A 23,434-nucleotide genomic window follows, 5' to 3' on the forward strand; every position below is an offset into this window, starting at 1 on the left:
CAAACCAAATAACTTATTAATAATTATAGCTTCACTGAATTGTATATAATGTGACGTTGGAGACAGAGGTCTCGACTTCAGGGTCCCTGGAAACTGTAATATTGTCTGTGGAGGTCAAGGGCCCTTTACATTTGCTCATCGGTTCCTCTTTGACTCATTTATTTCTCTGTGTCTGGCCACACGGCCTTTCATTTTTAACTTCCTTCTTGTTGATTCTGCTTCCAGTTCAAGAGTCATTGGGTCACATAGACCAGAATTTCTTATCATCTGAGAAAATTAGAATTGATCTCTGATGTAAACTCTTAAATGCTCCTTCCAAACATCCTTAAAAATGTTTACAGATCCACAGACATTTTAAGTAAATTACAAATTTTCCTTACAGCACTGCCTCCGGTTCAAAGGTCATCACAATGCACAGATACAGTCTGTCCATTAATTCAATTTGATTTTGACAGAATTGACTATAGTTGATAGCTAGGTGCTCACCAGTACGAAGTCAAACTGGAAAGTCATTAAAAGTTCATTGTTAATGTACACTCCCCAGTAATTCATTATGGATTAATTTATTTAACAGCTTTGTGTAAATCATGTCTGACCAATTCAAAATGGACACACAAATAAGTTTTTGTGATCAATCTGTGCGGTATTTGCCCGTACCTTTCTACCGTCTGTGCCTACCTTATTCCCATTTACATTAACCCATACACAGACATCCAAGTTGTTGCAATCATAGAATCCCTAAGTGCAGAAGGAGGCCATTTGGCCCATTGAGGGTGCACTGACAACAATCTCACCCAAGCCCTATCCCCTTAACCACATGTATTTACCCTACTAGTCCCCTGAGACTAAGGGGCAATTTACCATGGCCAATCCACCTAACCAGCACATCTTTGGACTGTGAGGAAACAGGAGCACCCAGAGAAAACCCACACAGGCACAGAGAGAACATGCGAACTCCACACAGAGAGTCACCCAAGGCTGGATTTGGGCCAGGGTCCCTGATGCTGTGAGGCAGAAGTGCTAACGATTGTGCTACCATGCCACTCCCAACCACTGTGCTGCCATGCCACCCACCAATCATTGTGCTATCATGCCGCCATGTTCCAAAAAGAATGCTCCTAAATGCTTTGTCTTTCCGCGTAAAAATAATGGGCTGGAATTTGCTGTGAACAGTAGAGGCATGGTGCAAACTAAATGCTCATTAGGCTTGCACTTGCCTGTGGGATTCCTATGAACTTTTGCACAATAAGTTGCTTTCAAACAATCACCTAAAAAGCAGTAGGGACCTGGGGCCTGTATAAACTACATAAGCACCTTTGTGTATCTCCTTAACCAGTGAGATTAAAGAATATTTTGTGAACAGCACAGGCTTTTTTCATTCATTCAGCTAGGGATGGGCAAGAAACAAGTCAGTGTTTATTGCCCATCCCTAATTGCCCTTGGCTAGGCCATTTCAGAGGGTAATTGAGATTCAACCACATTGCTGCGGCTCTGGAGTCACATGTAGGCCAGACCAGGTAAGGATGGCAGATTTCCTTCCCTAAAGGACATTAGTGAACCAGATGGGATTTTCCGACAATTGACAGTGGTTTCATGGCTATCAGTAGATCCTTAATTCCTGACACTTTTACAATTTAATTCAAATTCCACCACCTGCCATGGTGGGATTTGAACCCAGGTTTCCAGAGCATTAGCCAAGTTTCTGGATTAATAGTCCAGTGAAAATACCACGAGGCCAACGCTGTTTGTTGGAATATTGAAATCAATGTCCAATAAGATACAGAATGTAAAACAAGGAGAAAGAAAGAAAGCTTGCATGAAGCAAGAGAGAAAAGTGGAAGAAAAAGATATTGGGTGGGATTCTCTGGACCCCTCTGGCATGTTTTGCAATGGTTGGACCTTCTGGTCCCACCACTGTCAATGGGATTTTCCATTGAATGCAAGCCATGCCGCCAGGAAACCCATGGCTGGGGTGCACTGTCTCCAGAACTGGAAGGCAAGAAGGATGGGAAAATACCACCCATCGTTTTAAAAGTTCCAACATTAATTAAAAGAGGAAAGAATGAGACTGCACACTTATAAAAATTAATTCACATACAGAGAGGTGACTTAACAGTAAGTAAGACTTACCACGCAATTAAAAGACTGAAATAAACAAAGTATTTTTTCATTGAGCTTAGTATTGATGAGGTAAATACATGAATCTTCATCATTTGATGTATTAAATGCATAAGATGCCATTTTCAGAAAGAATTTGATGGAAACAGGATTTCTATAACAGCAGCCTTTAGATTTCTGTGTTTAATCACCCATTTGCAGTTGTTGACATATTTGCACCATAATATTAGTAAGTATTGTTATCTTCACTCTTATAGAAAAATTTGGCCTGTTGTAAGTAATCTAAAATAAAACCACTGATTTTAATTCTCCCTCCTTTAACACTTGGCTTTAAGATGGATCTCTGAAACAGGATACTTTTTTTCTCTGTTGAGCAGGCATTTATTTTCAATAATGTAAAAATCTTTAGAATCTTTTGAAGTTGACAAGCACCATCCACTTTTCAAAAGCCTGACAGTTTGTTATCAATGCCCAAGGTAGCTGTTACGTTCATCTGAGTAAAAGCGCATACTTTGTAAAAGTTGGTTGGTGTGTATCTGCTTTGTGTAACACATCTGCAGCCAGGAGGGCTGCATAATGTTTGAGGAGCACAGCATTCAGATAGATTCCTTTGCTCCAGCCAACATACAATTTACTTAGTAAACAATGGTACATTTACTGGAACTGACACATGGACAGTCAAGTCAGAGATCACCAAATAGGAATGAGTTATCAGCTTTTACAACCATGGGTTTTGCATTTTAGCTGAAAGGAAAGAGCTGTCCATCCAATCTCCTTGTTATGATCAACACTGATAACACAGTTTGATGCACCAGCAGGAGGCCTGCATAAGAGAAAGAAACTTCAGAAATGGCAATTCATAAGACCATAAGATATAGGAGCAGAATTAGACCACTGGGCCCATTGAGTCTGCTCCGCCATTCAATCATGGCTGATTATTTTCTCATCCCCATTCTCCTATATTTTCCCCAATAATCCCTGATCCCCTTATTAATCAAGAACATATCTATCTGTGTCTTAAACTCAATGACCTGGCCGCCACAGCCTTCTGCGGCAAAGAGTTTCACAGATTCATAACTCTCCGGCTGAAGAAATTCCTTTCATCTCTGTTTTAAAGGATCATCCTTTTCACCTGAGGTTGTGCCCTCAGGATCTTGTTTTCCCTAAAAGTGGAAACATCCTCTCCATGTCCCCTCTATCCAGGCCTCGCAGTATCCTATAAATGCCAATAAGATCCCCCCTCATCCTTGTAAACTCCTCGAGTACAGACCCAGGGTCTTCAACTATTCCTCATACGACAAGCCCTTCACTCCAGGGATCATTCTTGTGAACTTCCTCTGGAAGCTTTCCAAGGCACATCTTTCCTTAGATATGGGGGTCAAAACTGCTCACAATACTCCAAATGGGGTCTGACCAGAGCCCTATACAGCCTCAGAAGTACATCCCTGCTTTTGTATTCTAGACCTCATGACATGAAAGCTAACATTGCATCAGCCGTCCTAACTGCTGACTGAACCTTATGAGAATCTTGACCAATGACTCCCAAGTTCCTTTTGTTTCTGATTTCCTAAGCATTTTCCCATTTAGAAAATAATCTGTGTCTCCACTCCTCCTTCCAAAGTGCATAATCTCACACTTTTCCACATTGTATTCCATCTGCCACTTCTTTGCCCACTCTCCTAACCTGTCCAAGTCCTTGGGCAGCTCCCATGCTTCCTCAATACTAGCTGTCCCTCTATATATCTTTGTATCATCTGCAAACTTAGCAACAGTGCCTTCAGTTCCTTCTTCCAAATCGTTAATGTATATTGTGAACAGTTGTGGTCCTAGCACTGATGCCTGAGGCACACCACTAATCATCAACTGCCATCCTGAGGAAGACCCCTTTATCTCCACTCTCTGCTTTCTGCCAGTCAACCAATCCTCTATCCATGCCAGGATCTTACCCTTAACACTATGGGCACTTGACTTATTTAACAGTCTCCTTTGCGGCACCTTGTCAAAGGCTTTCTGGAAATTTAAGTAAATTGCATCCAGGTATTACCAGGTAGCTGTCACTACTTCTATGAATGGTTAGTGTTTTATTACCTACAATTTTAGAATACCGAAATTTGCTTCATAGCTGCTCTTCCTTTGGCCTTGAATAATATTAATATTTTTCTGAAGGGTTAAATAACAAATACAGGAGTGTTATATTTGATGAAATCATGCTGTAATGAGGATGGAGAGACAATACTAAATATGTCAGGTGATCAGCTAGAAGAAATCGTTCCTCAAATTTGTTGAGAAATTCACCAAATGTCATTTTTTTTTGTAAAATGATATGAAGGCACCAATCACGCATAAGGAATTGGGTAAAAACATAAGGATTCATTGGCACATAAGAAAATTTATACAAAGATAGAAAACTTGAAAACGACAGTAGCAGAGCCATGCTTGCTGCTCTCAGGCAAAAGTGAAAGTAAGACTGGAGTATGTGACACACTTCCTTTCCAGTGATGTCTTAAAGGCGAAAAGAAATGTAAGGAAAGAATAAACTATGAGTGGCAGTTTCCAACCCCCCACCCCCACCCCAACCCCAATGTCATGTTTTCCTGTAACAGAAGAGGCTCACCATTGGCTGCCGACAGGCTCTACTAGTCCCATCTACGTCATTTTGCATGGCTCAGAAATCCTGCTGCTGGGGCGTCTTTGGCAGGACTGGAACATCCCACCAGTGGAAAGGGCTGGAAAATTACCCCCCTCACCCCCCCACCACCATTTGGAGTCGCAGAAAACCTATTTAAGTAAACAGACAGAATCAATTGCAAAGCATAGTGGAGCCCACACAGGAAATACTTTTTCAAATAAAGACTCATTGGCTGGGATTTTATCATCCCACCTGCCGTGGGAATCAGAATGGGCAAGACGCAGGCCATGGGAAGTTCCAATGACTTTAGGTGAGGTCTTACGCTTTCGAGACGTAAAATCCCGCCAATAATCTTTGAGGAAAAGCAGCTGATCTTCAAACAGAATTCTGAGCACTTTTCACTTCACAACAATGTCAAAGATAACATTCTGAACTAATGTTAAAATCAATAACATATTTGATATTGACATCTCAATGCAGCAAGGGATCTTCCAGTTACATTGTGTATCGTTAATGGAAAATGTATTATATCTGGGACCATACTGCATGTCCAGGACAGAAAGGAAGTTCAGGCAATGCGATGAAATGTCACAGTAATGTTTCAGTGATTTTGTTGAATCATTGGAAACATTCAAGAGTGTTATGGATTATATTGCTTAATGTTCAACATATAAAATCAAGGAATAATGGAGCCCAGAACTAGGCAACTTGGCTCATCATGTCTACACCAAATCCCTTATAAAGTGACCAATTAGTTGGTTAGTTGGTTGTTTGGACATGGAGCTGTGCCTTGTGGCGAACCAGGAATATTCTAGTGATCCTGCCTGCAGGCTTTAGGGGAGGGATCTCTTGCACAGGTACCCTGTGCCCAATGGAGAGCCCTGGCAATGACAAGGGTTGCTCATGCAGGAAGATCTCCATTTAAACCAACCCTTCTCACTGGGGCCTGTCTGATAGGCCCTGGCATAGGATCACTACTTACCTTGCTTCTGGAGTCTCCAATAATGTTTCCCCATTCCAAGCCTCCTGCCATGTCAATAGTGGCTATTGTCCCCAAAGAGCTCCCAGCCCTGTTGGAGCTGGGATCTTCATCTTGAAGCCCTCAGGCAACAGGCAGCAAATTGCCTTTGAATCATATCGGGGCTCCTGGGAAATGGGCCATGGCCGGGTTGAAGCCCACCCAGTAGCTGGTGGACAGACCACCACTCCAGTTATTATATCCGGCCCAATGTGTCTGGATACCTTCCACCTGTAGAGGGTGCAAAGGCTTCACTTCATGTCCTGTTCTTTGAACTGAATTAACTTACATAAATACCAGCCTCTCCCCACCTCAGTCACGCAGAAACCAGAATTCAATGTAACATAGGAAATTACTGCCAAATGGTATCTGAATTACTCACGGTATAATTATGATTTTTTTTTTGTTTATGCATAAGTAAGGCCCATTACCCTTGAAATTGCTCTCTGGCATTTTAGTTTCATACTCCTGTGAGACTGAAGTAATAATTAGGTTTCTATTGAAGAATATAAAGAAAAATATACATTCATTGGAGTGAAGCGATGCAAAAAAAATTAATCTCAGTTTAAAGTAGTCTAGACAAGCTGCACATTCTACAAATGCGGTGAAAGAAATGTTCCTTTCCTGTTGATTTACAAAAATTATCAGTGTTAATAATCATTTTTATAAAGAGGATGCATATGGTTTCACCATTATTATTTCTTTAACTTGTTGATCCGTGGCAAGTACTTTCTCTCTGTCCTGCCATTCTTGCAACCACCATAATTTAATAGAAGTTTAAGAATGTAAGATACATACAACATGCGTATGTGGTATCTGTCTCGTTAAAACGGTAGAGCAGAAGTGGATCACCTGACTTGAGGAACCAACGGAATCTGAGAGTGAGTGATCAGACCAGAGGGCAGAGTCCTCCCTCAGGCAGAATCATCAAGAAGCCATGTAGTAAGCATATGTAGACCGGAGCTCTGGCCCAGGGCAGCACAGAACTGCAAACCTCTTGTACCTAAATTTTTCTTGTCAATTAATGACTTTTGTTTCTAACATGGTCTGAAATCTTTGATAATACCATAACAGCCACAACATAACACAAAACGTACCTGGTTAGCAGTGGAGGTCTTTTGGCACAGAGAGTAGTGTCCCTATCTCTGAGCCAAAAGCTCCAGGTTAGAGTCCCAACCAAGGACTCGATGACTAAGGAACTTGTATTTGTAACGTGGCCAACAGATTGTGTATCAACCTGCAAAATCCTTCCAACACATCAATGGCAGCTAGGAGGAGTGGGAGAGATGCGTAGTCAGTCATGGTTGGTGTGGAGGGGCACTGCCCAGGCTATAAGCCTCTGCTGACAGGCTAGTGATCTGTTTCAGGAAGAGCTTGCTTTGGAATCAGATGAAAGTCGACCTTGTGCACCATTAGGTGCAGGAAGGGAAACAACAACAACAACATATCAATCAGATGATGTGCGCCCAATCTGAGTAGTCATTGATCCCATTGCTGAATTCATTTTACAATCATCCAGATGAACCACCCCAGACACACACACACATGCACACACATATATATGCATATATTTATATATACACACACAGACTAGACTCTGAGAATTTGAAGGGTTGGCTACACACAGAAGTGGGATTGGAGGTAAATGGAACAAGCCAAACAGCCATGGGATCAATGTGGTTAAATGTTTCGGCAGGCCAGAATTTGGGGAAAACAGCACATCACCATTGCTATGTTTGGATTCCCGCATGAGCTTGCTTTGTGGGTGGGGCATATTCCAAATGAATGGGACTGAACCATTGGCACGCTTGTGGCTTAGCACTTTAAATAAACAGAGCTTAAAAAAAAGAGCTTTTAAAAATACTGAAAGAAAAACAGCTTCCAAAAAAAACTTCTGCCTGTGAAGACGAAAACTGAACAAAATAGGCAAGGCTGTGGAAACACTGTGCCTGTAATAGGATAACATGTGAAGATGCCTGTATTTGTAAAGAAGTTGGCACATCAAGAGAATGGCATTTGAATAACCACTCATGAGTTGGATACAGTGCATGAGGTTAACTTATTTCACCAATAGATGGAACTGTGTTTCCTAGGCCCAGGGTAAGTGCAACAAAGAAAAAGGCTGTAAAAATCAAGATTACCCTGGAGTCTGAGGACTGCATCGAATCAACATGTCTGGATTGCTGGCTGTGGATTACAAGGCCAATGACGTTCATGGAAGATCAACTCAAATTTGCGGTCACCTTGCGAATCCATAGGTTAGAACAGATGATATAATAGTAGAATTGGAATTTAATTTAGAAAATCTGGAATTAAGAATCTATTGATGATGATAAAACCATTGTCAATTGTCAGAAAAACCCATCTGGTTCACTAATGGAAGGAAATCTGCCATCCTTACCTAGTCTGGCCCACATATGATTCCAGAGCCACAGTAAAGTGGTTGACTCTCAACTGCCCTCTGAGCAAGGGCAACTGGGGATGGGCAATAAATGCTGACCAGCCAGTGACACCCATGTCCCACCGATTAATAAAAAAAAAATCGGCGGACCACTTAAATGTCCGTTGACCTGTGTATTTCCAGTTCTAGGGTGGATGGAACCTGAAAATCCTACCCTATGTACATGAGGAAATGGTAACGGCTTGAATGACCTACCGTGGATATGCTGACTGCCTACAATGGATCGCCAGTTGAGTGCATTGGAACATTAACCTTGCAATGCGACGATGGAAGGTCGGAATGGGTACCTTAACCATTTTATATTGTGGTCACAGCTGGACCGGCTGTAGCAGGGCTTCCTGAATGTTGAGCTTTACGGATTCTCAAAATACGTGAAGTCAGCACAGCACTGAAAGGTATGGAAGGTTGCAGCAGGAAATGTTTTAGGTTGATTAGAACCCTGAAGTTGCTTTACCTGGACAGATTTGACACAACTGAAGATATGGCAGAAATGGTTAAGATTAGATTGCAAAAAATTCAGTGACAGTTACAGAACTATGGTCTGTCAACAGGAATATTCAGCTGCAAATTGTAAAGTCAAATGGTGATCATAACTAAATATGCAAACATTATTAATATGTGGTTTGTGTGAACAAAAGCTTAACAAACCAGTGCATTGATCCACAACTGTATTTAAATAATACAGCAGCAGTAAATTAGCAAATGTTCACTGTCATGGTCTGAATGAAAAAGAAGACAGAGACAGGACATTAAATTGGAACAAGTCCATACCTTAAAAGATGGGCATTTCAAATAGATAAGAACTATCCTGCCCAGACATCACCTTCTGACATTTTCAATTGTCAGAGCTGTACTTCTTTCCAAATGAGGAGAAGATGAATGTGTCATACAACAGGCAAACAGGACCAGTAGGATAGAAAATCAAAGTTCCCCATTATTCTTTGGAAGTTACTAAGGTGTGCAATCAGACCAGAATGTATGAGGTCCAGAGACCAGATGGTGCAATTCCCAGATGGAACTTAAATCAACTCAGAGTTATACAATGTTACCATATCTGACACACCTGATGGATCCCAGGCAAGGTCAGAGACAAGGTTTGGCAGTGCCATATCTATACAGATGAAGAATAGGTTGACAAAAATTCCAACTTGTCAGCGACTCAGAAGAGCTGTGAAGATGATTATCATTGTGAGTTAAGGTTCGCTAGCACAAGATCTGATCAAATAAACAGACCTCCTCAACATTTGGGCATGCATCCCAAGCTGGGGGGAGTGGGGGGGTCCACAGTTGGAGCCAGGAAGGAAAGAAATTTGTAAAGTCACACAGTTGTTCTGTCCGATCATGTTGTAAATATAGTTATTTCTTTGTTGACAATAAAGCCTTTTGTTCTTTATCCCCATCGAGTCACCCTTGATTTATTACACTGGTGACAAGGAAAAAATTCCCAAGTCCTTGGGGATCACAGTGCACAGTTAGAGAGGGAAGAGACCGGAGTGGCAAAAATAAGAAGAAACACGGTACAGGCATCTGCCATGTAAAGACCTTGAAGAAATAAATGCATATTGCCTTCACAATTGTTCCCCACCTACTGCTTAGTGTCATTTTAAAACCCTGACATCTGGGTTTAACATAAATGTGACATTTTTTTTAGAAAATCATATCAAGATTCTTTCCATGACAAAATAGTCAGAAGTATCAAATGTGACACTTCTAACCTGTTTCTTGACCTCTAAGATTTCTTTTGCAGCACAGTGTAATCAGATTTGCTACAGTTATAAAATTATTTTACATTTTGGTTCTCCTGGAGCCTGGTATTTACAGGTGTAGGAGTTAGACAGAGTGAAAGAGCTAGTGGGGGAATTGATGTGTGGGAGTGAGTGAGAGCGAGGAATTATGGTTGCGCTGTTCAGTATTTGCAGAATGTTTTTAAAATCATTTTCCTTGACAAGTCACAATGCCCTTGATGCATTCAACCCATTGTGCTCAGCCCTTCCAATAGGTAAAGTACAGTTGATGTGTTGTGGGCCCTCTTGAATTTATTCAGTATGCAGAAGTAAATTAATAAGTACTTGAGCACTTCCCATCTATCTGCAAGCTTTATGGTATTCACAGTCTGGCCCCAGAGCTTTTAATATAATTGCATATCTGTGTAGCAAGCCTGCTGAATGGTGACATCAAGACATCATATTGGTGTTGATGACTTCCTGGGGACTCCTGAGGGGATCAAAGTTATTTTGTGTTTTAACCTTATAATAACTTGTTCTGGCAGTACTGTCAGATCCCTGCGCAAATCAATTAATTTTACCTGTGCATAGATTTTGACATTGTAACATACTTCTGTTTCCTCTCTTCCTCTTTTCTTTGCCATTTTCTTTCATTCACTTTTCCTCTGTCTCATTTTCCTCATCTTCATCCATCTTCCTTTGTATCTTCTAAGTAGACAAAATGCATATCTCTCAGCTTCAGCCCGATCTATTTCACTTGGAGGCTGCCTCGGGACAAGTCGCTCTTCTCAATAAACATTGTACGTCATTTTAACTGTGGTTACAATACACACTTGAAAAATAATTGAAAGGTTGCATCGTGAATCCCTGATGTTGCAATTAGTCCTCTACTTTTGTTCTTTCCTATCAAATTACTTCATTTGAAAGTCAGCCTTGTTTAATACATATTTCAACGTTTAGTACGCTTGATAACATTCAAAAATGCTTTAAGCAGAATAGATGCTGATCATTTTATGAATCATTTTGTAAATTGCAGTATGTCTCTACATTACAGCAGTGACTGCATTTCAGAAGTATTTCATTGCCTGTGAAATGCGTGTGCATAAAGACCTGGAATGAATTCAATTTAATAAAATTTGACTAATTCACACCTTCTGTTTCTCTTACAGAGATAGTGGGAGGGTATTTCACTGGCGTTAGAAAAACACTGCAGCCATTTTGGAAACAAAAACAATTCTTTTCCTCAAACCCAAAGATGAACGCCACACAGAGGGCAGAAATCTCCCAAGCCCATGTTAATGGGTTCAATGGCATGTGGGGTGGGAAGGGCAAGAGGGGATTTGGAATTAAGCAGGATGTCTAAAAGTCGGTTTTACACTGGCGTGAATTTATAATGGGATCTTCCACTGGTGTCCAACATGGTGGATTAGAAAGCTCATCAGAGGCCAGCAGGAACTCCATTTGCATCCAGTTAATGGTCTTGCAGGTGAAGGCTTGACCACCCATGCTCGATTCTCCATGGTGCCAGTGGGAAACCACATCTGGAACAACATGGCGCTCCAGATGCCATGGAACTAGCCTGAACAATGTCTGGCGCTGCCTCTAGGGTTCAGGATGGAGGCCGCCAGCAGCCCTGGATCCCTGAACACAACAGCAGTGGGTTGGGGGGGGGGGGGCTGCGGGGGTGGGGGCTGCAGGGGGGGGGGGGTGGGGGGGGGTGGTGCAGTGGGTGGGAACGTCTGCAGTTGGACCTTCCAGATTCGGTGTTCTGAAGAGGATCCATGTTTCTACCTCGGAATGTTCCTGGAGATCTATCTTCATGCTCAGGAGGTTCATCCTCTTTCTTCATTCGTGGATGAAGTTAGGTATTTTTTCAATATGGTGACCAGTTGGACAGTGGACTACGTGGCATCACGTCTACCCTGCCACAGAATATGGTACCAAACACCTGGTTTCATAATTAATGAGGTTAGAGATGGAACATTTGACATGTTTTTCTGCTCTCCTCCACAGCATGGAAACTGGTGGGAAATAATTGGCTGGATTAGATTTGCCTAGCTTTTTGCGACTAGGACATACCTGGGCAATTTTCCAAGTTCCAATTTTTCCACCTGGATGCTTGTATTGTAATTGTAGCAGAATAATTTAGATTGGGGTTTGGCCAGTTCTGGAGCACAGTTCAATCTTGTTAATTGTGTTGTCAAATTAAGAATATCGAGGTGTTGGCCATTGATATAGTACCTTGAGCACGTATAGGGAAAGACTTCTGAGGTATTGGGTGTGGGTTAGGGAGGAGGAAGGAAAAAGTAATGTGGTATTCTGTATATAAACCCAGTATTAAGTAAAAGAATTATTATCTGGTTCCAATTTCACTCTCTAACTTCAGAATCAATTAATATTAAATATGTCTGGCAATTTGTTGTCAGAGTCAATAACCTCTTCTGCATCCAGTGCCTTCTACTATTTCTTGGTATCTGGTTGAATGAATGGAATTTGCTGTGGCCCGGCATCTTTAATTGTGGAGACCTCAGGATGGAAGATTTTGATAATTCTCCAAACTTTTGCATCCAGTTAATGGTCTTGCAGGTGAAGGCTTGACCAGAACATAGTCGTGTGGGTCTGTAAGCATAAAACCATAGAATCCCTACAGCACAGAAAGAGGGCATTCAGTCCATTGAGTCTACATCAACTCTTGGAAAGAGCATCCCACCAGGCCCTTCCCTCTGCCATAACCCCATAGCCCCATGCATTTCCCATGGCCAATGTGCCTAACCTGCACACCTTGGGGCAATTTGGCATGGCCAATGCACCTAATCTGCACAACTTTGCGCTTTAACTCCTGAACCAATGTTTAAATGATTCCATCTGAAATTCAGCTGCAAGAATCTGTTGTTTGTAAGAAATTATATCTTATTGGTTTACAACTTTAAGTTCTCTTTTGTCTTGAGTTGGAGCAGACGCATGCTGTCTTCATTATCCACAACACAGTTGGTTGTTTTTCTTATCTGTTTGAAGAAATAGCTAAAAGTAGTTTGTTTTTAGAATGAATCTTGAGAGACATGCATTGTCTTCATTGTTTTTGTATTATATATATATAAAAGCTTGCTGAACAAATTCTATTTGCTTTATCAATACTGGTTATTCGTATCTTATAGGTCAAGCACAGCTGAGGGCCTGACTGTTAGAAATTAAGCCTTCTGACCTCAAAGTTTTTAATTAGAATGATTTTGCATCTCACAACCCTCACATCTTACAAAATGTGGAGATGCCGGCGTTGGACTGGGGTAGGCACAGTAAGAAGTCTCACAGCACCAGATTAAAGTCCAACAAGTTTACTTGGAATCGTGAGCTTTCAGAGCACTGCTCCTTTATTAAGCGAGGTGGGGACCTCAAGAGGAGGTCGAAATAGACCAAGCAGTTTGCATTTTTGACTGAAGATTGTTGCAAATACTTCAGTCTTGTCTTTTGCACTGACATTCCACGAGTCCAAATCCCTGGACGAATAGTAATCTTAGCCAAGTGAATCTATCTTTCCATCTTTTAAATGAGATATTAAACAAAGGCAACATCCGTCCTCAAGAGACAGATGTAAAAGATTTCATGGCATAATTTCGAAGAAGAGCACTCAATTCATCCCCAGGGTGCTGTTCAATATTTAGACTTTATCACTAAAACAAATGATCTGGTCATTATCACATTGCTATTAGGAGGATTTTATTGTGTAAATTGACTGGTGTATTTCCTTCACTCCAAAAATAAACTACTTAATTGGCTGTAAAATGCTCAGAACATAGCCATGTGAAGTTTGTTGTGCCATGGTGGAAATAGTTTAATGACACTAATATTGTTGCCATGGTGCTGTGCAGATGGGGACTGGGTGATGTCGACTTATTTTGATGTTAGTAACTGACTTACCCAGGAGGATACATTGAGGATACATTGTGGTGATGACAGCTCTCCTGAAAGTACTCATTTTGGTTGATGTCTACCAAAGAAATGCTATTATCAATTGTTAGCTTCCAACCTGTAGGGAATGTGAAGTGATTATTATGGAGGGTTGAGTTGTTTTTATATTGTGAATCCAAACTCTGAACTCAGTACTGAAATGAAAATGAAGACTTTCTATGATTTGTTAATTGATTCTGAAGTCAGATGGTGAAAAAGGAACCAGACAACAAATATATATATATGTTCCTCATTTGACAATGTATTAATGTATGTATCCAATATTGGGGATCTGTGTTGTGCTTAGTACTCAGTAATTCAATACTTGGTGCTCTAGGATTATATAGTCATAAGTGTATTAAAATTAACTCTTTCCAATGTTATAATGCTGACAAGGTTTATTTTTACTAATATAGGCAATTGGGCCAGGAAGGCTTTGTTTTCTATATGGGGGAAAAGTTGTTATGTTTGGGTGGGGTAAGATATTTTGAGTCTTTCTTTATTCAATGTAAGATGCTCATTTTCATGGGTGAATGGTGATTTTGGCAAAACTAGTTTACCTAACTGATTATCCATCTTTGATTTCAGATATTAAACTAGAGCATGGTTTGTCCACTGTTGTGGAATATATTAAAGTTTAAGAATAAACAATTTTGGGTTCAGTTTAAGATGAAGTGCAGTCTATTTGCTTTTGGTTTGGTTTACTATGCCTGGGTGTATTTACAAACTATGCTTGAACTTTTGACCCAGCTGAGAAGTTTTTAGAAGCAAGAAAGCCCCGAGATTACTTCAGAGAAAATTACTGGGGGTGGAGCTATGCTCCACAAGGAAAACTAATAGATTATGTTTGTCAGTATTACAGAAGCTGACCTGGAGGCTGCAGATACCTAGTCTGTTGTGTTTAACTAGAGAACTCAGTTAGCAATAGAGGGAATTCTAGAGAATTGGGAGAATGAGAACCAAGTAGCTCTGTAAAGAGAAAAGTCCAACTATGGAATACTTACCAAGAGAATCCTTACATATTTCTGGTGGGTTATGGCATGTGACGAATTGTCCATGAGTTCTTTGGTCACTTTATATTTGTAGCAAATTGGACAAAAAGGTGATATTTGTAGAAATATACCATATTCCACAGGAACAGGAAAAGAGAGTTTCAAAGAGAGAAATATCTCAGAAAACTTGAACTTGTGAAAAAAGATCTTAATTTATGCAGTGGAATCTAACAGCTCAGCTGAAGAGGGAAGATCCATTTGGAAGGTTGATAGAATCAAGAATTTTTGAAAATGCCTAAAGTTACAGAAAATGGACTTGTGAGACATTTTATATTTTTTGAGATAAAAAAAATGAAGTGACCAAAGGAGTCGTGGACTCATAAGTTACAATGTGTCCTGAAGGATAAAGCAAGAGAATGTACTTAAGTATTTCAGTCTTTGGAATGTGAAACAGTTAAATAGGGAATATTAATTCTCAAGAGCTTGTTTCCGAGGCTTATCAATTAAAGTTTGGGCCTGTGCAGACATTTGATGCTCAGGGAATAAAAAATGGTATGGAATCAATGGTTTTGAATATTGAAGTCAGAGCTGACTTTTGAAAATGTGAAGGAAATCGTGATTGTGGAGGAGTTCAGCAATAGCATTCTGGTAGTAATTACACCTAATCTGGAAGAACATCAGGTGTGGAACGCTAAAGAGGTGGCAGTTCTGGCAGATGCATGTGATATTTCTCTCAGACAGCTGTGTGTTAGTAAGTTGTCGGATGGAAACCGATAAACAGGAAAAGTAGAAAATTTGGTGATGGGAAAAATGTTGCCTTTCGGGAAAAGCCGTGATGTAGAGCTGCTGGCATTGGGCTGGGATGGGCACAGTAAGAAATCACTCAGAACCAGGTTTATTTGGTATCACAAGCTTTCAGAGTGCTGCTTCTTCATCAGGGGAGTGGAGAGGGGGGTTCACAAGCACGGCATCTATAGACAGAGATTCAATTGCAAGATAATGTTTGGAATGCCACTCACCTGATTTGGGGGTATACATAGGAGTAGCGTATTGAGTTAAACTAAAAAATTATTTAATGAATGGGGATGTTACTATTGGAATGATTTCAAGCTTGCCTATCCAAGCAAGAGATTTTATAAAGGAAACAATCTGGCAGGTTCAAAAGCTGTAGCGTCCCCAATAATGGTGGAAAGATTGGTGAGAGAAGCTAAGATTTTGTAAAAGGAACATTCTGGATTGTTTCCAGACTGCGTGACCATTTGGTCTCAGGCTCATACGTTTAGGCAGGAGGACAAGGATTCCTTGAAGAAAGAGGATGGTTTAGAGCAAGGGGAGCTGGGGAGCAAGCGGGTAAGTGGAACTGATCCACTTCAGATCAGCCATGATCTTATTGAATGGCAGGGCAGGCTTGAGGGGCTGGATGACCTACTCCTGCTCCTATTTCTTATGTTCTTATGTTAGAGGTTCAGATAGCTGGGACAATTCTTGAGAATTTAAGTAAGGAGGAAGATGTTGAAAGCTACAGGACTGACATGTTTAGTCCATCTTCCTCAGTTGAAGCTCAACAGGCTTGTCTGTGGGGATCACATGAGGTCACGTATTCTGAGACAGAATCAGAAAATGTTCCTGAATGTTATTACATCTAAAATGATATATTGACGAGGAAATGGAGACCACCTCAGGCACCAGCAGATGAGGAGTGCAGAGTAGTCAATCAGATTGTCATTCCTCTTGGTTATCCAAAGGAAATTTTATAAGTTTCTCATAAAATTCTGATGGCAAATCATTTGGAAATCAAGAGAACCCAAACTGAAATAACTGAACATCTTTTCTCAGCCTGGGTTACACAAAGATTTGGTTAAATTTTGCTAGCCATATCACACAGAAACCTCACTGTGGGAAACCACAACCATTAATTATCAATATTAACATGGGCACGGTGGCACAGTGGTTAGTACTGCTGCCTCTCAGCACCAGGGACCTGGGTTCAATTTCAGCTCCGGGTGACTATCTATGTGGAGTTTGCGCATTCTCCCCGCATCTGTGTGGGTTTCCTCTGGGAGCTTCGGTTTCCTCCCATAGTCCAAAGATGTGCATCTTAGGTTGATTGTCCATGGTAAATTGACCCTGAGTTAAGGGGATTAGCAAAGTAAATACGTGGGGTTACAGCATAAGGTGTGGGTGGGATTGTTGTTGGTGCAGGCTCGATGGACCGAATGACCTCTTTCTACACCGTAGTGATTCTATGATTCCAAAGATGTGCAGGTTATGTTGATTGCCCATGCTACATTGCCCTTTAATGTCAGGGAATTAGCAGGGTAAATATGTGGGACTGGGGGGATAAGGTGTGGGTAGAATTGTTGTCTTGATGCAGCCTTGATGGGCCAAATGGCTGCATTTTGCCCTGTAGGGATTCTATGATTCCTATGTCATCTTTTGATGGAATAATTTACTAGGGTCTTAGTGGATTATGTGGGATCCCTACCCAAAACCAAAATGGGGCATCAATAATGTTCAACTATTATGAATTTGTCTTACCATTCCCTTAGGAGTGCTTTTGAGAAAGATTTCAGCAAAGGTGATAGTTCATGAAGAATGGATTAGCTAAACTATAAAAAACTCAAAGGTCAAGCTTTATGTCATGTGTGCTAAACAAAACATGGGGAAACAAGTTTAATTCTTTGATATGCCAAGTGCATTCACAAGGAGCATTGAAAAGGTGTCACCAAACCTTGAAGTCTGTGATTAGAGCTTATTGTTGGGAATGTCCTGAAGATTGGGATAATGGAAATCTATTCTTATCACTTACCATCCTAGATGTTTCCAATGAATTAACAAGAGTTTAGTTCTTTTCAGTTGTATGTGATATGAAGCAAAAAAAACACAAATTTATTAAGGAGAAATTTATGTATTTTTCATTCATTCGTGGGACATGAGCGTTACTGGCTAGCCGGCTTTTATTGCCATCCCTAGTTGCCCAGAGGGCAGTTGAGAGTCAATCACATTGCTGTGGATCTGGAGTCACAAGTAGGCCAGACCAAGTAAGGACAGCAGATTTCCTTCTCTAAAGGACATTAGTAAACCAGATGGTTTCCTTCAATCAACAATGGTTTCATGGTCATCAGTAGATTCTTAATTCTAGATATTTTTTATTGAGTTCAAATTCTACCATCCCTGCCTTGGCAGGATTCAAACCCGGGGCCCTGGAACATTAGCTGAGTTTCTGAATTAATAGTCAAGTGATAATACCGCTAGGCCATCGCCTCCCCTAATCAAGGGTCACAATCCATTCTTTTAGCTTGTGTGTCTGAAATTTGGGAGAAATTGATTAAAGCATGTGAAATAGTGAAGAAACATTTAAAGGTTTTCTCAAGCAGGCAGAACAATTGAAGCTTGAAGATTTGAAACCTGGGGATAAAGAATTAGCATTATTGCCTGTGCCAGGTGAACCACTGAGGATGAGGTTCAGTGGACCTTATCATGTTAAAAAGAGACTTAATGAGGTAAATTATATGATAAGCACATTGGATAGAAGGAAAAATCAATGAGTATATCACGTTAACATGCTGAAACTATGTCATGATAGCAAGAAGAAGAATATACTCGGTAGTAGCAGAGGTAAAGAGTGAGGTGAACATATCAGACAGTTCAGATGAGGAACCATTAGTTGAAAATTCTAAAGTCAACCCTCCAGTAATCAGATTGGTGCAGAAAAATAGAAGTGTTGAAACATGTGGATAAGATATTACATTAGCTTCCACAGAAATGTCAGTGTGGCATTTCTAAGTTGTTGAAAGCAAATGGGTCAATATGTACAGACAAGCTAGGGAAAACTTCTTTAGCTGTACATGATGATGTAGAAAATGCCCTATTTATTAAACAACATCCTTACAGACTTAACGCTAAGAAACTGGCTCAAGTAAGGGAAGAGATTAGATATATGTTTGACAATGATATTACTGAACTGGATCAGAGTAGCTCGTGTTCACCAGAGGTGATGGTGCCAAAACTGAATGGACTATAAGAAACACAGGTTCATACCCAATTCCATATTTGGAAGGTTGTATTGATGAAATTGGAAATACAGACATTGTGAGTAAGTTATTTCAGTAGTGTAGTGGTTATCACCTTCACCTAACACACAAAATGCCCCACGTTCAAAACTAAGCAGAAGCATGCACTGGACCTTGATTCCCTCATCTCCCTGAATGTGTTTTAGGGTGGCACTATGACACAGTGGTTAGCACTGCTGCCTCACAGCGCCAGGGACCCGTGTTCAATTCTGGCCTTGGGTGACTGCCTGTGTTTGTGTGGGTTTCCTCCGAGTGCTCTGGTTTCCTCCCATAGTCCAAAGATGTGCGGGTTAGATGGATTGGCCATGATAAATTGCCACTTAGCGTCAGGGGGACTAGGAGGGTAAATATGTTGAAGTAAAGGGGATAACACCTAGGTGTAATTGTTGTTGGTGCAGGCTCGATGGGTTAAGTGGACTCCTTCTGTACTGTAGATTCTATGATTGACTTCCTAAAGGGTTATTAGCAGATTCAGTAAATGGATCAAGCAAAAGCATTTATAGCCCCTAATGGAGTGTTATTCAATGACTGTGCAATTTTTGTATATATAGATGATTTGCTGATCGATAGTAAAACCTTGGAAGAGCATTTGGAGAACCAGAGTGCACTGTCTGACTGGATGCAAAAAGCTAATTTAGTGATAAATTTTGCAAAAAGTGAAGTTGGCAAAGGTAAAGTCATTTATTTGGAGCACATGGTGTGCAGAGGCTTTTTAAGATAGTTATGAGTGACTGATGATCCGTTTCAACAGTTGAAGGATGGCCATATATATAATCATGAAATCTCTGACTGCTGAAGACTAATGCAAGGAGTTTCTTCTCAGTTTGCGCGTAACGACTCTCGGGGCCCGATCTTACCATTTTCATTCTAAGTGCTGAATCTGGGCACAATTCAGATTCGACTTAGAAATCTGCTTTCAGGTACCCCCGTACGCACTTGGCCTGGGAAAAAAAATCGCAAGTCTGAATCGCTCTGTGTGTAGGATTAGCGTACCCGAAACGGTCGGAGCTCTGAACTGTGCATACGCAGCAAGGAAAAGATTTGAAAAAACGTGCCGCTGTCAGGTTGCTCCTGGGCCACAGAAAGCAGAGAGAGTGGCCTGGGAGCAAAAATCAGGAGCGATGGCCCCCACAGACACCCCTGTTCCCCCCCCCCCTTGTCCACTCACTCATCCTTCTGCTACCCAGACCAATTGTGAACCTCTGCCCCCTTCCCTCCCACTTCTCACCCACAGAGTGGCAGTGGACCACCCTGCACCACCCCTCCACCCCCCCAAGAGATACATCTTACCTGCCTCCCTCCCCCTCCCCCCCTCCAAGAGAATGATCTGGCCTCAACCTCCGCCCTACCCAGAGAATTATCAGGCCTCACTCCCCCTCTCCCCCCAGAAAATGATCGAGTCTCCCTCCACCCCAAACCCCAGAGAATGATCTGGCCTCACTCCACCACCGTCCCGCCACCATCCCCCCACCCCGAGACAATGATGTGGCCTCACACCTCACCCCCCCCTCCCAGAGAATGATGTGGCCTCACTCCCTCACCCCACCCCGAGGTACATCTGACCCGCCTCCCTTCCCCCCCACCAACCAGACAATGATTGGACCTCCCCCCTGCTGCCCCCACCACTGATCTGAGTCACAGAGCTGTTGGGAGCTCTGAACTCACCTCATCAGCAGCTGGAGCGCCTGATTCAGACTTTTATTCAGCGTGTCCATTTCGGCACAATTCCGGATTGGCGAACGTGGTAGTAAAGGGGGAAATGCTGATAGAGCTTGGCGGGCAGTTCATTAATTTGATTTAATTACATGCAAGTGCATTTAAATCGCCATTGTGCCCGTTTCGGGCGTGAATTGGATTGCAGCCATTTCTGGGTCTCGGTAAAGTGGCCATCTGTGTGGATGCAAGTGCGGATCGCATTAATGGCCTCATACCTGACTTTAACACGCGGGCGTGATGCAATGGTAAAATCGGGCCCTCAGTGTCATTGAGGGCCCTTAAAGCCAATCTGTCATTTTGACTGTGCCAAAACCACGCTGGGATGCGGCTGCTGACTGATTATTAGTATGAGTTAAAATAATGCAGCACTGCTGGAGATGCAAATGCCTGTTTGAGTCTGTTGTGGGGTGCTCTTGCCAGCACCGTTTGACATCCTGGTGGAGGAGATGACAAAGAGATCCAGTGACCTCACCATAACAGGGAATAAGTTTACAAAGGTAATTTGCCATACTGAGAAAGCACTACAGGGTATGCTTGTCCACAGGGATGGGCATCTATCTTATAGGCATTGTCTTGCCTGGATTGGACTTTACACTAATGGTTGAGAATAAGTGAGGAGCCTTGTTAACCCTGAATCTGCATTTCGCAGAGTTAAGCTTCAGCTGTATGGCCCTGATTCTGTCGAGGATGAGACAAAGATGTACGTCATGTTCTTACTTATTACAACTTCAAACCAGGATGTTTCCCCGTTTTCTAAATTTTCTAAATTTTACCTCTCTCCCATTCATTCACCCCCCTCCCCCTCCCCGCACACACACATCTTCACCTGTCACAATTCGCCCTCTGATTTCAGCTTCTCTGTTTGGCCATTCACACGCTTTATTCACACTATGGACTGCCACTAGCAGTGTGTTCCCCATGTTTCCGTGGCTATGACTCATCTTTCATTCCCTCACCCTGCGGTATAAATATCTCCCACTTTATATGCCTTTTAGCTTTGACAAAGGGTCATCTGGACTCGAAACATCAGCTCTTTTCTCTCCTTACAGATGCTGCCAGACCTGCTGAGATTTTCCAGCATTTTCTCTTTTGGTTTCAGATTCCAGCATCCGCAGTGATTTGCTTTTATTTTATATCGTCAACAATGATTTTCACAAGGGTGGTCTGCAAAGAGTTGCTCCTGGAAAACCTCACTGCCAGTGGTGATGTCCTAGGATATACAAAGTAAATGATATCCGCTTACCAGAGACATGAATGTGGTAAGTTTCAAATATTCTTCATCTAATGGGATCTGCCAGAAATCTCATTTCACATCGAAAGTTGGTGAGCACTTTGACATTTGGCATGCTGCTTTCACCTGTCCCACTGTCTTCACACAATGATAAGCTCAGAGCAGCACCTTGTACAAGTGCTCTGGATCAATGTATTTCAGTGTTTCAATCTCATCTCCCAAGACCCTGTTCCCCTGGACTCAAACACCAACTGACAACACAATTTCGGCTCTTCAGCCACATCGTGCAGAACACTACTGTTCCAATGAGGTACCTTCATCAAACAGCCCACAGTATGGAGATACTAACCTTCTGCTGCCTTCTTGGATCATCAGGTCTTCTCATGAAGATAATCACAACTATCTTCCTAAATTGAGCCTCTTTCTCCTCTCAGTTTAACTGGGAGTTCTTCCTGTCCCATCTGCGAATCTTTTAGGACTATTCTCTGTCCCCCTGCCATTTTGGGATCTCTTCCCACCCCTCTCCCTGTCCCCTGTGTGAGACACTCGCCTTCAATGGTGCGCTGCTCTTGGTCACATGAACTGGGCTTTTATGCCAATTATCCTATGTGCGAGATTGTCTTCATTAAGTTTGTTTTTGGCTGTAGAAATGTATTCACCGGCATCCAGTATAAGAGACTTTGCCTTCTGAAACAGGACAGATGTACGTGCCTCATCCTCACTGGTGACACCAATATCACAATATTGGCGCAAAGAACTCAAAGCTGAACTGCACATTCTCAGCTCACTCCCAATCTGCATACCCCAGAAACTCAAAGGTCGGTCAAGACTTGGAGTTCCCAAACCCCACTCCCAATTCTTAGATAAATCTGGCTTTTGTAGCCAAATAAAATTGCACTCATGAAATATATAATCCTTTATAGTCATAGAGGTATGCAGTACAGAAGAAGGCTCTTTGGCCCATTACGTTTCTGCTAGTCAAACTACCTAACTATTCAAATCCCATTTTCCAGCACTAGGCCCATAGCCCTGTATGTCTTGTCATCAAAAGTTCAGATCTAGATACTTCTGTTTCTCAGAGTTGCTCCCAGTAGTTTCTTTACCACTGAGGTTAGACTAACTGGTCTGTACAGTTTATCCCTTCTTGAATAATGGGCTATCCTACAGTCGTCTAGCACCTCTACAGTGGCCAGAGAGGAATTGAAAATTATTGCTGGCGTCCCTGCTAATTGCTCCTTTGCCTCACACAGTTGGGATACATTTCATCTGGCCCTGGAGACTAATTTACTTTTAAGGTACCAGACCATTCAGAACTCCTCACTGCCTACATTAATTTCTTTAATTGAATCATAATCCTTCTCCCTGACTTCTATACCCACATTGTCTCTCCCATTGTGTAAACACTGACATGAAGAGGGTGGACTTACTATCGCACCCAGCTGGCCAATAGGTGGGGTGAACTGGTAAGGTCACACGAGAGCCAAGAAATTAGGTTTGCACCTGATTTCTTGCTTCTTTAAATCTTAC

This window comes from Carcharhinus amblyrhynchos, chromosome 13 (assembly GCF_965287045.1).
Source record: "Carcharhinus amblyrhynchos chromosome 13, sCarAmb.v2.hapA, whole genome shotgun sequence".
In the NCBI taxonomy this organism is placed as follows: Eukaryota; Metazoa; Chordata; class Chondrichthyes; order Carcharhiniformes; family Carcharhinidae; genus Carcharhinus; species Carcharhinus amblyrhynchos.